Here is a 12,059-nt window from a genome sequence, read left to right as displayed (position 1 = left end):
TTTGGTCATGTGTGACCCCATTTAGAGTTTTCTTGGCCAAGATACTGGAGTAATTTGCTCTTTCCTTCTCTAGCTCATTTTATTGCAGGGAAAGCTGAGACAAACAGGGTTAAATGACTTGCACAGGATCATATGGTTGGGAAGTGTCTGGGGTTGGATTTGAACTCAGATATTCCTGACTCCACTGTACCACCTTACATGTGCCTTTTTCATCCTATTCCTTTATAGCAGCAGAAAACCATTTACCCAAGATATACTGGAAGAACTATGGAACCATGTAAAGTATGGAGGGGCAGAAATGGATTCAGATATCTAATTCAGATGAGAGTCGGAATTCAGAAAGCCGAATCAGGTTTAGAGCTTTTGTAGAAGGACGATATGGTGAGGAGAACTCAACCATTTTGCATAAGGGACCAAGTTTGTCGAAATCTATTTATCATCTCCAGATAATCTGATAAGGACAGCTTAGTAGATATGAAAGTAACAGGACACAGGAGATCTTTCTGTTAGCTCATAGCTGCTTTTGCATCTCTCTCAATGAGCTTAGAATTTTATTATTATTATTATGTATATCAAACCCAATTCACACACAAACACAAAGGACTTTGCAGTTGTGCAGAAATACAGATTATGTCATACCAAAGCACAATAAAGTTATAGTTTTACAAAGAATTTTATCATGAAGATAATGCTGAATGAGAAAAATGTCCGAAGGCTGAGTCTTCTACCTTATCGGGAGGAAAAGCACCTGCTGGAGGAGTCTTGTCTAACTTTTGTCCAGTTTTGACCTTGACTGTCTGAGAACAGTTTTGAGCTTAATTTTCTGCATTTCTGTCTTAAAGAGAAACTGTTAACTTCTTACCTGTTGGTTTACTAGGAACTTAAAGTTTTCCAATAAGGCTATAATGTTTTTCAATAAGAAAAGGTATGGATTATAAAAGGGGTCAAAAGAGGTGTCTCAGATTTTTATCTATTTGAGACTTTGTTTCTTTTATTGGCCTCCCACACACGTTGATCTTTTGAAGGCTTTATTAATTCCAGATGAGATGGTACTCTGCCCTTGGCAGTGGTGATGAGTCCAGCAAGAATGGGAATCCCTACCTGCAGTCTCTTATTTTACTTACAGTCTGGAAGGCTCTATGACTTTTTGCCAGAGTTATGAAGAAGTCACGAACATTTGTTTGCCATTTTACATAACATATGATTGTATCCTCAAGCTAAATGAAGTTCCCTGAGGGCAAGGATGTTTTTTTTATCTTTATATGGCCAATGCCTATTTATCCTAGTGTTCTACACATTGTAGGTCTTAAAAATTGAATTTGTAATGAAAGAGTAAAAACAAAACTCTTCTTGCACTTTCTACCAGATCCCAGTGATGTACAATATAGTAGGAATTCTCATTGCTCATATAGTCTCATATATTCCTCGTTGCTGGAAGAATAAAGAGGAAGGGCTTTACAATGGAAAGAGAATTAGCTGTGGGGTCAAAGGGCTTAAGTTCAAATTTTGCTTCGGACAATTACTTCCTCTGAGATTTTGGGTGAGTTGATTTAATCTCTTTGGGCTCCATTTTCCCCTTCTATAAAATGGGAATGTTGACATTCAGAATTCTTTCCAGCTCCAGATCTAATTATGACTCTGTGATTCTTTATGAATCCTTCTCTTACAACTCCAAGGCAGCATATCTGTCCCTTGTTAATACTAATATACACAAGCATATACTATCTACTATTAGACACTCTTCACTCCTCTTTTTCTTTTTTTCTCCCTCTCATTCAGACATTCCTCTAATATATCATTAAAAAACTCTTACCTTTTATCTTAGAATCAATATTATGTATTGGTTCTAAGGCAGAAGAGTGGTAAGGGTTAGATAGTGGGGGTTAAATAACGTATCCAGGGTCACATGGTTAGGAAGTATCAGATTTCAACCCAAGCCTCCTTTCTCTACATCTGGCTCTCAAGCCACCTAGCTGCCCATGGTACTGTATTCTTAATTTACCAAAAATTTTGGCATGAAATGAAGATGTATTAAAAGAAAAAAGTTTCTCTCCTCTCTGCTTTTCCCTTTTCTTCATCAGATTCCAGGGGTTCAAATGTTATCCATTTACAAACCTATATATCTAGCCTTAGTTCCTTTCTGAATTTCAGCACCATATTCCAGACTCTCTTGGACATCTCCAACTGACTGTCTTGTAAGACATCTCCAACACAACATGTCCAATATACAATTCATTCTTTTTCCTTAAGCCCTTGCCTCTTCTTAACTTCCTTATTTCTGTTGTCAGCACCATTAATCTTCTAGTCAGCTAGGTTTGCAACCTTAAATCCTTTTCAGTTCTTCCCTCTTCCTCTCTAATGATATCAATATTTTACCTCCACAATATATTTCACATCCAGCCCCTTTCCTCTACTCACAGTTACTACCCTGATTTAAGCCTTCTTGCCTGAGCTGGTATAATCACCTCCTAATTGGTTTCTCTATTCCTATTCCCTAATCTTAATCCATTCTCCACAAAGTTGTCAATGTGAAGTCCCTAAAGCTAAGATGGGATCATGTCCTTCCCCAGCTTAAGAAGATTTAGTGGCTCCTCCTTGCCTGTATGGTAAAATAAAAAACTCCTCTATTTGACTTGGAAAGCTCATCACAATCTGTTGTCTCCTCTGGACCTTTCCAGGTTTACTACAAATCACTCCAAATACTCAAACAGGCTGAGTTGTAGACAACTTCTGCACTCAACATTCTCTCTCCTTTCTCTAGACCTTGGCATAGGCTGAACCCCATCATCCCCCCGCCCCATTCTAACCTTCAACTCATGGAATTCCCAACTTGCTTCAAGGTTCAGACAGCTTTTTTTCTGCAAACCTGTCCTGATTCCTCCCTAGCTCCTCATAACCTCTTCAGAAGAAATTGTTTTGAATCTACTTTGTATGTATTGAATCTGCTGTATGTGTGAATGCATATATATGTGTGTATCTCTATTGATACCTACACATATATGTGTGAATATAGCTATTGATACCTACACGTGTATATATCAATATCGACACCCATATATGTGTGTAGATCAATCGATACACATATATGTATGTATATGTCAAATGATACCTATACATATGCCTGCCTATCTATCCATTCATCCATCTATCCATCTATCTATCTATCTATCTATCTATCTATCTATCTATCTATCTATCTATCTATCTATCTATCTATCTATCTATTCATCCATTTATCTATCTATCTATTTATCTATCTATCATCTATCTGACTATCTGTTTATCTATTTTGTCTATCTCTGTGTGTCTGTCTCTATCAATATCTTCATATATATGTTTGTATATGTCAATTGACACCCACACATATATGTGTGTATTATCTATCAATATATGTATACATGTTTCTATCTAATATATCTATTTGTCTATCAGTCTACCCATCTCTCTCCCTACATACATATATGTGTGTATACCAACCAATACCTACATATATGTGTGTATGTGTCAATTGATACCCACACATGTGTATGTATATGCATCAGCACCTAAACATATGTGTATATATATGTATTGATACACATATGTGTATTTATATCTCCATTGATATCTACACATGAATGTGTATCTATTATTTATGTATCTATCTATTCAGCTATCCATTCTATTTATCCATCTCTCTCTCCCTACAAAGATATGTGTATATATTGATACCTACATATATATGATATACAAATATATATGTGTGTATATATTTTCACTATCTACACATGCATGTGCTGTGGAAAATATATGTAAGGTAATGGGGTCACCAGGGATATTATAAATAAACTAAGTAGTTTGTGGGAACACACTCTAGGATTTATGAGAGACTGGACCAGGGTGGAGAGACCAGGGTTTACTGGATTTCCACAGGAATGGCAGTTGATCTTAACTGTCACTCAGCTTCCACTAGGCCAGAGTATAGTAACAGGCTAACAAGGTAAAAGGGACTTAACAGCTTTACTTATGTTTGACTAAAAGGTGGGAAAGGGATTTCTATACTTACAATCTAAAGGATAAAGCCACAGGGCAATGGGAGGACTTATTCTACTCTTATCTAAGTGATCTAAACTAACAGGGCCCAAGGAGCTATACATGGAGTCTCTGCCTCAGACCTGGCACCTGCCAAGCTTGAGTACAGCTGGGGCTTTTGTGGCTTTGGGATTCTCACTGCAATCCACTGATGATCTCTGGATGCCAGGAGCTAAGGTTGTCTCAGGAACCAAGTAAAGAGGGTTTTGCTTGAAGCACTGTCCACCAGAACTCAAACTTCTCTTCCTCCCTTGGCTCTGTAGATCTTGTCCTTTTTGCTAGATGCCACACCACACAGGATCCCAGGGAAAATCAGAAAGCAGGGTGTCCTTTGCTCTGAGGTCTCCCAGGCTGGCAACAGTTTTTGCCCACCACTAATGGAGTCCTCACTCAGAGCCAAGTCCCCTCTTCCTGCTCCTTCATTCCGACCTGAAATTCCCAGCTCCAGCTCCTTCCTGCTATGTACTTCCTAATCAATACCTAATCAATACCTAATCTAATCTTCCTCACAACAGTGCATATCATTCTATACCCACATGCATATGTGTGTATATGCTTGTGTGATTACATATCAATATTTAACTTTTGGCTCACAAGTTTTCCCACTGTAAAATAAAATCCTTGAAGGCTAAGACCATTTCCCCCTTTGTATCTCAAGGGCCATGCCAGTAATAAGATGGAGAACTAGACATTTTCTGTTGTCTCATGAACTCAGACCTTCCCCAAATAAGAATTATGGGCAAGAAGTAAGGTAATTTCTGTTTTCTCCTCAGGCCAAGACATTAAGAAGTCTAATCTGATGAATTAACATCAGAGAAAGCTTCTCTGATCCCCAACATGCTCACTCAGCAATCCCCTCCTATGCTCCAAGGCAATGCCAGCCAACATACAGCCTTGTGCTCTGGATCCACCTCACCATTTACTTTGTTGCTTCTATGTTCTGTCACCACACCCTGCTCCTGCCCTCACAAGGAGCTGTCCAGGGTGTCAGCCACCACCATGACAGCCTAAATAAAAGAGACTTGGGGTGGGCGTCAATGTTTCTGGGGGACTTCACTAGGACTTAAGAAGGGGGGTATGGGTCGCTTCTTTTCTCTTAGAAGGGACTGAAGTGAGTGAAAAGTGATTCCTCAAATGGGGGAGGAGGATGAGACAATTTAGAAGTCCAGCCCTTGGGAGAACCTGACCTCAAAGGGAGAGTCTGTGAACAAAAGGGTATGTGTGAGGGGAAAAGACTGAAATTATCAAAGATCTTGGAAGAAAACTCAGCTAAAAACCTTAAGGATAAGCAGGTGATTGAACAAGGAAGATATCAAAACAGAAGGAAAAATAACTGTTGTGACATCTAAACAAGCCCACATCTATCTTGAGTGCCAAATTAAGGTTTGTCAAAAGCATAGATCTAAATGTCAAGAACCTAGAACAGTATCAGGTATACAGTGATTGCTCAATAAATGGCAAAAATGAATGAGTGGAGACAGCTAGGTGGCTCAGTGGGTATTATGAGACATTACATAGGACATTATTATCAAATCCATCCCCAAAGAGGGTCTCCTTAGAGACTAGACATTAAGTAGCTTCTCAAGGGTTCTACAGTGAATGGAAGACAGAAGTAGGATTTGAAACTCTTTTCCCAGTGGAGGATGTTTTCTCTCTGCTATGTATACTGCCTTTCAAGAAGTTAATGTCACCCTTAAATGAGTCATTTTCTTTCAAGGGAATGTTCATTAATGCTTTTAACTGAATATCCATATAAGCATACTCTTTTACTAGCTTATAATATTTTAATTTTGTCATTCTTCCTAGGAAATATGACAAATCCAACATTTGCAGTCTTCTTGGTTTTCGTTTTCAGAATAATAATCATCAGTTTTGTAAATTATTCTTATTCTTTATTAAGGTATTATCTATTAACAATTAAGAAAAACTATCATAGGGATGGCATGAAAATGCTTTCCTCTTCAATTGTGAAGATTAATACTTCAATCAGTGGGCCTTCTTTAGTTGTATGCATCCAGGTGTTCAAAGTTAGTGTCAATAAAACAAAGATTCTGCCTTCCTGAAATCATCTTCTTCCTTCCTTTCTTCCTTCCTTCCTTCCTTCCTTCCTTCCTTCCTTCCTTCCTTCCTCTCTTTTCCTGAAGAATTGTGCTTATTCCATATTTTTACACATGGACTCTGCCCTCAGAACTTTTGCTTTCGTTGAGGGCAGAGACTCATTAAAATTAACAACAATACGGGACAACTAGGTGGCTCAGCAGATAGAGAGAGCCAGACCTAGAGATGGGAAATCCTGAGTTCAAATGCGACCTCAAATACTTTCTGGCTGTGTGACCCAGGGTAAGTCACTTAACCCCCATTGTCTAGCCCTTACTCTCCTTATGTCTTGAAACCCGTACTTGGTATCTCTCTAAGACATAAGGCAACAATTTGAAAACAACCATCACAACAACATACCTCTTAGAAGTATATCAAGTATATAGTGATTGCTCAGTAAATGGTAAAAATGAATGAGTGGAGGCAGCTAGGTTGCTCAGTAGATAGAGAGCCACGCCAAGAGAAGGGATGTCCTGGTTTCAAATCTGACCTCAGATACTTCCTTGCTGTGTGACTGATCAAGTAGTTTAACTCCACTTGCCAAGCCCTTATTGCTCTTCTGCTTTGGAAGCAATACACAGCATTGATTCTAAGATGGAAGGTGAGGGTTTAAAAAAGAAAGAATGAGTGAATGAACAAAGGAATGAACAAAAGCTGTTTTTTTCCCAGAAAAAAAAAACTGTCATATCAGATTTTGAAATGTCAGACCCACAAAACCTCATGAAAATCTGAAGAATAAAGAATTTCCTAGAGTGAAATGATCCCTTCTCTCATGTGACTTTATTTTACCAATATTTTGAGTTTTAGGGACTCCTGAGAAGTCTAAGGCGAGCAACAGTGGGGACCGTTTCTTATTTATTTCTAGCACTAGGTGGCAGTGTTTAAATGCATTTAGGACCAAATGATGGGAAAAGACCGTTTTTGTTCCGTTTTCTAACCCTTTAAAAAAAAAATGACTGCCCCCACATTAGTAGTCTCTGCACAGCCCAGCACCATGTTCTACAGTAGACTGGCTTGAGAATTAACTGTAAATTTAAATGATTATTGTTCTACACCGAGCAAATCTTGACTGTTGCCGTGTCCAGCAGAGCAGTCCTCATTTCTTTCTCCAGTGGCTACCCCAGATTGTGGAGGTTTCCTGCAGAGGGAGTGGATTTGGGCATCATTGGGTACCCAAGAGACGCAGCGTGGTGATTTCAGGATCCTCCCCAAGAATGCCTCTTGGTTTGATGGAAGCTGTCAAGTTCAGAGAATTTCAACGTGTTCCTTTCCCTAACGAGCTGCCTAGACTTGGTGCACTCAATCTGTGGGCAGGGCTCTGCTGCACCAGTTGCTTCCTAAATCTGTTTGTTCCAGAGAGAAGCAGCTGCCAGGACTCCAAGGTCCAGAGTTTTCCAAAGTGCCAGTTGCATCCTTAGATTTCATTGGGTTGTTAAGATTGGGAAGGGGAGAACAGGAAAGAAGGAACAGAAAGTTTTCACTGGACAGAAAAAGGAGATAATGCCACTAGAGAGTAATGACTCAGATTAAGAACAATTTATAATAGATGAATATATCTGTCTATCTCTATAGTAGACTAATAGCTAATTTTTCTCTTTTCAGTTAATTTTGCATGGCTGTTAATTGAGTCTCATCAGTTGTTATGAGGAGAAGAGTTCATTTGGACAACTATAGAATCCAAAAATCATCAAATGCAATTCATTTTGATTCATACTTGTCTGTCAATTATTTTTAACTAAATTGTGGAACTGGTTGCTTTATTTGACCATTTTGTGGATTTTGTAGTGTGGATTTTAACATTAATATCCCATAACTAAGTATTATATTTTATAAAATTTTATTAAATAATAAAACAACAAAAAAAAAAGCTAGAGTGAAAAGGTACTCTACTAACTTCAGCCGTGCTCATGAAGGAGGAGAGAGAGAAGAGGAGCTACAGAACTTGTAAAACAATAACGTGACCATGCAAATGAGGAGGTGCCGGAGAGATTAAAGGGAATTTTGGGAAATATTAAGGGACTTCTGGGGGATGAAGTCTGAAGGTTGAAAATCTCCATTTATACAGTAGTGTGAAGAAACAAAGAGATGCTTTTCAGATGGGTAGCCAGAAAGGAAGAAACAAGCATAAACAAATACTTGTCATGGGAGGACCATTTAAAGGAATAAGGAATATTTAACCTGGAGAAGGAAAGACAGAGTGGAGGACATGATAACTGGCTTCAGAGCTTTGAAGAGCTTTTATATAGAAGAATGAATTCTACTCTGGTGGGAGAGAAAAGAAACAGAGCCAACATACTAGAAGTGATGTGATCTCAATTCCCTATTAGGTAGAATTTCCTGACATTCTGAACAATGGAATGGTCTATATACTACATAAAATAACTTCTCATTTTTGGGACTGTTTGAGCAAAGGCTTGGACTGACCTTTGATACTGACTCTGTATAACAATTTACTAGAAAACATGAGGTCTTAGGTTCAAATCTGACTTCAGACACTTGCTAGCTGTGTGACTCTGGGCAAGTCATTTAACATCCATCGCCTAGCCCTTACCACTCTTCTGTCTTTGAACCAATATACAGTATTGATTCTAAGACAGAAATTAGGATTTAATAAAAACATTCATGCTTTAGGTAGGTGTTATACTAGATGACTTCTAGGATCCTTCTTACACAATATTTATGTTTCTTTGATATTTATAATCATTGGTTTAACAATTTAGCATTGGATAGATGAAATATTTACCTTGGAGGAAGTTTGCTGATGGCCAGGATGCATTTTTGGTACTCACAACAATATAGAAGAAACACCATTAACTTCTGGATGAATTCTGTTGCTGCTATTGTTCAGTCACTTTTTAGTCATTTCATATTTGGTTTTCTTAGCAAAGATATTGGAGTGGTTTGCCATTTCCTTCTCCAGCTCATTTTACAGTAGGGGAAAATGAGACAAGCAGAATTAAGTGACTTATCCAGGGTCACACAATTAGCAAGTGTCTGAGACCAGATTTAAACTCAGGAACATGAATCTTTCTTGACTCCATCACTTGCTGCTCTAACCATTGCACCACCAAGTTTCTCTGGAGTGATTCTACAAGGGACTAATGCTCCACAGAGCTCAAATTATTCTGATTACATTTTTCATGAGAATTTGCTTAGTGTACTGGATTTAGAGTCAGATTTACATCCTACATCAAATATTTATTGACCATGAAATGCTAGGCTAGGCATTTGACCTCTGTGTGCCTCAGTTTCCTCATGTGCAAGATGAGAGGTTTGAGTCTGATGACCTCTAAGATCCCCTCTAACCTGAAATTTAAGATTCTATGATTCCTACAGCTTCATTTACTCCCTGGAAATCATCACTGCCCTTCCTGGATACAGTCTCGGGCTGGCTTTTGACCACTGTTGAACCAGGCAGCATGACAATTATATCTGGATTGCAAAATTAAAATCATCCTATTGGATGAGAGAATAGTTCAGTAATTATATTCATGGTAGTAATTTATGTAATATTTAAATGCCCCAATTTCCCTCCAGTAAGTGCTACATATATTACAAAATATAATTTTCATATGGTGGGTTGGTGGAACTGTAGGCACCTCTTGGAAGAATTGGCAATAGCTCATCTCTCACTTGAATTGTCTGGAAGAAGAAGCAAAATTAATGAAAATGCCATCATATCTCTTTTTCTAAGAAAATTCTAATTTATGAATTCATGAAACTCTGATGTCGAAACAAAATAAAAACAGACCTGTAAATACTTGGAAAGATCCATAATTTTATTAATTTTAATAGGCTTTCCACCATCAGAAACTATGAGCCCTTTTCTCCTTATTTTGAGCTATGTTGTAATTTGTTGTTCAGTCATTCAGTTGTATCCAACTCTTCATGACCACATGAGTTTTTCTTGTTGAAAAGATTAAATGAGGTAATAAAAGCAAAGAGCTTTGCAAAATTAGAACACAATACATGTTTTAGTTATTATTGTTGTTGTTAATATTATTATAAAGAATCTCCTTGTGGAGCTCTTTAAGTTTCTGGGAAATAATTTCATTTTGTTATACTTATGTAATTAGAATATGTTCATCTTTACCATCATCCTTTACCACATACCCAGTTCTCACATGGCCCAGATATCAATAAAAAAATCATCCCTTGGCTCTCCATATTACTACCTTCCTCAATTATTTTTCTAGTTTCTTCCTCCCTGACAAATCTGCTATTCCCATGGGGTAAAGAAAGCAGGTGCAACAATACTATATTTTATTTTGTGTGCTATGTATCTATAGTAGACATCAACTCCACACAGAATCCTTGCGTTAAATGGAGCTTCAAAGGACATATTGTTGTCTCGAACCTGAAACTTCTATTTTTCCTAAGAAGCAGCCATCCAATATATGTTCTTTCTTAAGTTTTCCATTAGAGGGATACCCACCACTTCTTGAGATAGCCTATTCCAGTTTTAGATGGGTACAATTGTTTTAGCTCCTTTTAAATCATTTTTATATTATTCATTCCAGCATGAAAATTATTCTTCATGGTAGAGAAAATACAAATAAAAAAGTGATTGAATAGTTTTGCCTTTTCTACACTTCCAGTTATCATTCCTCTACTCTAAGGATTGGTTATCTTCTTTCTTTTGCTACCTAACCCCCTTTTATATTCTTATCACATATTAGTATGCTTTTGTTTTTCATGAAAGGCAGCTTAGTGTAGAGAATAGGAAACTGCTGAGTCAGAAAGACCTGGGCTTATATCCTACATCAGACACTTATTGGTGTGTGATCCTAGGGTCATTTAACTACTCTGTGCCTCAGTTTCCCCCTCTGAAAAAGGAGAGATTTAAACCTGATAACCTTTAGGGTCCCTTCTACTCTGAAATCTAGGATTCCATGATTCACATGTCTTAATTTATTCACCAGCAATAATCTTTACCTTTACTGGTTCCATGTTTCGTGGTTGTGTTGATCAGAGATCTTAAGTCTTTCAAAGTTGTTTGTCTTAACAGTGTTAGTATTTTATAAATTGTTCTTTTGGTTCTGCTCACTCCGTTTTTCATCATTTCAGAGAAATCTTTCTAACTTCCTCTGAACTCATCTCTGATGGCACAGTAGCATTCAATTATATTTAAAAACCATAATTTGTTTAACCATGCCCCAATTGATGCATGCCCTTTTAGTTTCCTCACCACTATGCAATGAAAATAGCTGGCAATTTTTGTGTGTGTCTGTGTGTGAATACAGATATTTTTCCTTTTTTGTTGATCTCTTTAGAGCAGTGGCCTAGTAGAGGTATCATCAGGTCAAATGGAAGGAACAATTTAGTGACATAATTACAAATTGTTTTCCAGAATGACTGTACCAATTCACAGCTCCACCAATAATATACCTATTTTCCAGCAACCTCTCCAACACTGGTTGTTTTCCTTTTTGTTATTTTTGCTAATTTTATGGGTATAAAATGAAGACTCAGAATTGCTTTGCTTTCCATTTCTCTTATTGGTAGTGAGTTGTATAATATTTTTCATATAGCTGTTAATAGCCTGGAATGTTTCCTTTGAGGAATTCCTGTTCACAACTCTAATTTATCAACAGGGGAATGATTTTTATTCTTAAATAATTTACTTATGTATCTTGAAAAGAAGTTAATGAGAAAAACTTGATGCAAAGATTTTCCTAATTACCTCTTTCTTTTCATTTTACCTGCATTGGATTTATTTGGGTAAAAAAGTTTACATTTTTTGTAAGCAAAATTGACCATTTTGTCATCTTCTAGCCCTTGTTTGGACATGAATCCTGTCCTTGTTCTTCTAATTTCTCTGTGCTGTAAACTGTTATATTTAAGTCCATGGACATTTTCTAGTTACATAATTTATTCAATCAAGTCTAAAT

The sequence above is a fragment of the Gracilinanus agilis genome, chromosome 3 (assembly GCF_016433145.1).
Source record: "Gracilinanus agilis isolate LMUSP501 chromosome 3, AgileGrace, whole genome shotgun sequence".
NCBI classification, from domain to species: Eukaryota; Metazoa; Chordata; class Mammalia; order Didelphimorphia; family Didelphidae; genus Gracilinanus; species Gracilinanus agilis.
This window is presented reverse-complemented; position numbering follows the sequence as displayed.